The following is a 4333-nucleotide window of genomic DNA, read 5'->3' on the forward strand; positions in this document are numbered from 1 at the left end:
CTATTTGTTTTGGTTTTAGTGATATATTTAGATTAAAAAAATTTTTTTATGACATTTTCATTTGACTTTTTCAGTGTAAAAATGTTAAGAACAACCACAACGTTAAATAACAGATTATTCAATATTAATTTAATAAATTTTAAATTTTAGAATTGACGTCATTTATTTATGCACATTAAAACAAGTGTATTTTATACAATTTCTAACTTTGTGGACCTCTAAATCCGAGGAAAATTGTTTTAAATATTTTAATTTAGTTAAAACATATATTTTATTCTATACATTATCACATTTGGAAATCACTATAAAATAATAGCTTCTAACTGGTTTAATTGTGCTCAAAAAGAAAAATTTTCAGAAATTCATGTAAGTTTAGAATTTCAAATACATTTGTTTTCTAATAATGTAAACTTTTAGCAATAACGTCAATTCTAAAATTAAAATTGATGAAATAAATATTGAGTTATCTGTCTGTATTTTAACGTTCTGACTCTTATTAACAACTTAGCTTCGATGCGATGTTGAGAAGGTATTAATTTTACTATAATTTGTTTTTTTTTTGTGTCTGTTACCACTTTTTCTTAGCTTTCGCCAAACTGATCTCTTTCAACAATACGCAAAAAGATCACAAATTGTATCTAGTCAAAAACATTACTCTCAAAAATTGAAATAATTTCCCTCGTTTCCCGTAAATGAGCGAAATCTTCAAAAAAATTACAAATTTAAAAATCTCTAATTTTCAAAAATGTTTCAATCTTTTTAATTAAAACTGTTATAACTCTATCAAAAACAAATAACTTATTTTTTTATAGATGCACGATGTCTTTATCTATCATTTAATATATTTTTTTTTATAAATCTGACCCTTTACATGCCCAAAGGGGGGGATTCAAGATGACAATTTTTTCACAAAATATTATTATTTTAATGTGTTTAGGAAATACTGACACTTTTATATAAGTACCTTAAATGAAAGATAATGTAATATACTATATTATGAAATAAAAATTTTCGAATTTCTGTAGTCTTCACCGTATGCTATTTTTGTCTTAAAATATTCGATTTTATATTTTTAACTTTAAAAAACGGTAGCACAGTGGGGTCGCGGCATATTGGAGACATTACATAGTTAGGTCCAGTATAGATTTAATCTGAAAGTGATTAAAATCACTATCATAAGAAACGCTTCGATGCAAATCTGTAGATAGTGTTTAATTTTAAAAAAATTGATGGATAATTGCAAAATCAACATCAATTTCTATTAAAATAAAATACAAAACCCATTATTTTAATACAAAAATAGCATATTTTTGAATACGGCAGCTATTTGCGTATAGAAGATAGGTCGTCTGGACAAATTTTTTTTTTTATTTGATAGTACATAAAATAAGCTTTAATTTGATAAATGTGTAAAGAAAAATATTAATGTATTTTACAATATTTTAAGTTTTGAAATAAGGGGAAATTGTCCAATTTTAATAAAAAGTATTTCAAATGAAAGATGCACTTATAATATATTTAGAAAAAAAATTTGTGCTGATATATACATTTTTCAAAAAGTTATAGCATTTTTAAGTTGAAAATTTAAAATCGAAAATTTTAACACAAAAATAGTGTTTTTTTAACTACGGCAGCAATTTGCGTATAGAAGATAGGTCGACGGGACAAATTTTTTTTTTTCATTTTATAGTACATTAAATAAGCTTTAATTTGATATATGTTTGAAGGTCGCAGTATTTCCGGAACATTTTCAAAAATTAAGTTGAAAAAGTTAATTTTTGTAAAAAAGTTGCCATTTTAAATCCTCCCCAATGAGCAGAATAAGCGATAGATTTTCAAAAAAATGATATCAAATGAAAGGTAGATATCTAAAGTTTTAGTATAAAAAAAAGTTATGTTGATTTGTTGATTTTTCAAAAAGTTATGGAAGTTTTAAGAAAAAAAAGTGAACAAATTTCAAAAATTAGCGATTTTTAAATTTGTAATTTTTTTGGATATTTCCCCCATTTGCGGGGAACGAGAGAATTTTTCCAATTTTTAAGGGTAATGTCTTCAACTAGATACGATTTGTGATCTTTTGACGTATTTTCGAAAGAAATCGGTCTCGTGAGATCTGAGAAAAAGTGGCAACAGACATAAAAACACATATAGTAAAATTAATACCTTCTCCGCTTCGCATCGAAGCTAATACTATAACTTTTTGAAAAATGAATGGATCATGAATGAATGGAAGAGAAATAATGATGTTTATATACTTCTTTCATTCGACATACTTTTTTTTTAATTCAGACCATTTCCCTTTTTATATTTATATTATATATATATATGTATTGCACTTATAAATCATAAAACTTAATTAGAATATATTTAATGCATACTGTACCGTCGGTACATACCTACACTATGTATAAAAATACTTATTAAAATTGCAATCGACCCATCTAATTATTTTGTAATGACAATGGATAAAAAATGGTTATTCATTCAATTTATGCATTTATAGACTATGTTAAAAACATAATTTTTAGTTTCAAACCGATGTTGAGAAGGTATTCTTTTATATAAATAAATATTTCTTGCCACTTTTTCTCAGTTTTAACCGGACCAATTTCTTTCAACGATTTGTCAAAAGATCACAAATCGTATCTAGTTGAAGACATTGCCCTTAAAAATTAAAAATATTTACTTTGTTCCCTATAAATGTAGGAAATCTCCAAAAAATTTACGATTTCTAAAATAAATAAATTTTGACATATTTTTTCTTAAAACTGCCACTATTTTTTGAAAAATGAGCTCAACAAAATGAACGTTTTTTTATATAAACACCTTAGGTGAATCCTTTTTATTTGAGTCATCACATTTTATCAACCTAAAGTGAGAGTTTCAAAATAGCAACTTCTGTACAAATATTTTACTTTTTCGACTCTAGTTTTGAATACGTTTAGAAAATACTGCGCCTTTTAAACATATATTCAGTTAAAGCTAATATTAAGTACTACAAATAAAAAAAAAAAAAATTGTCCTGACGATTTATTTTTTATGTACATATCAATGACGTAGTTAAAAAACCACGTAATTTCTTTGCCAAAAGTTTAGACGTCATATTTTATATTTTCAACTTTATATTGCTAATTGATTTAAATAACTGCCAGAAATCATCTATACTTATCCCAACAATATTACGTCCACACGGTTCCATTACCTTACAGTATTACCATTTTTTTATTTTTTTTTTTAATAATAAAAAATCCAGCACAGGGGGGCGCGGCACAGTGGTGACGTGGTATAGATGGATCAAGTATAATGATATCTGACAGTAATTAAAATCACTATAAAAAAAAAACGCTTCGATGCAAATCTTTAGATACTGTTTTATTTTAAAAAATTGGTGTTTTATTCTAAAACTACTTGATCTGCTGGTTCCTTATTAATATCCTAATTAAGATAAAGTATGTAGAATGAAAAAGGGATTATTAAAAAATATTATTTCTCATAAAAAAATAATGTTGATACATACACTTTTCATTATGTCATAGCATTATAAAGTTAAAAATGTAAAAATAAAATCGAGAATTTTCACATAAAAATAGCATTTGGTAACCATTTTCACCGTGAAGACAAAATAAAGTCCGAAATTTTTTTTTTGCATAATAAAGAATATTACATTAGCTTTAATTTAAGATATATATAAAAGTGTCAGACCTTCCGGAACATTTTCAAAAGTTAAGTTGAAAAAATTGTAATTTTAAATTCCCTTTTGTAGGAAGGTTAAGGGTTAAATTTATGAAAAAAATATACCAAACAAAAGGTAATGATATTACACATTTATATAAAAATGAATTATATTGATATGTTCATTTTTGAAAAAGTTATGGCACTTTTAAGTAAAAAAAATTGAAAAAATTTCGAAAATTATCGATTTTTAAATTTGTAATTTTTTTGGAGGTTTCCCCCATTTACGGGGAACGAGGGCATTTTTTTCAATTTTTGAGCGTAATATCTTCGACTAGATACAATTTGTGATATTTTGACGTATCATTGAAAGAAATTGGTTCGGTGAGAGCTGAGAAAAAGTGGTAACAGACACAAAAAAAAATAATGAAAAGCATACAATAATAAAATTAATATATTTTTATTAATAAAAATGTTCAAAAACGTATTTGAAACAATCAGTTAACCTAAAATGAGTCATAGTGGAAAATTGCTACAAATTAACAATACATAGAAGAATCCACAAAGGATAAAACTGAACGAGTAATAAATATTCTCAAGAATAAAAAAGCACCGGTAGAAGATTAAATTTCAGCAGACCTGTTAAAAAAAAAAAAAAAAA

At 25.1% G+C, this 4333-nt stretch overlaps 1 protein-coding gene across 1 annotated transcript in view; it reads left to right on the forward strand.

The window, feature by feature from the left end:
• The first annotated feature begins 265 nt into the window (after window positions 1-265).
• Window positions 266-4333, forward strand: part of LOC126898730 (uncharacterized) — a 17918-nt gene continuing 13850 nt past the window's right edge. Inside the window, exon 1 of the mRNA XM_050673038.1 lies at window positions 266-366. The gene's annotated coding sequence lies outside the window, so the exon portion shown is untranslated. The remainder of the gene's footprint in view (window positions 367-4333) is intronic.

The sequence above is a fragment of the Daktulosphaira vitifoliae genome, unplaced genomic scaffold (genome assembly GCF_025091365.1).
Source record: "Daktulosphaira vitifoliae isolate Bord-2020 unplaced genomic scaffold, ASM2509136v1 Scaffold_2, whole genome shotgun sequence".
NCBI lineage: Eukaryota > Metazoa > Arthropoda > Insecta > Hemiptera > Phylloxeridae > Daktulosphaira > Daktulosphaira vitifoliae.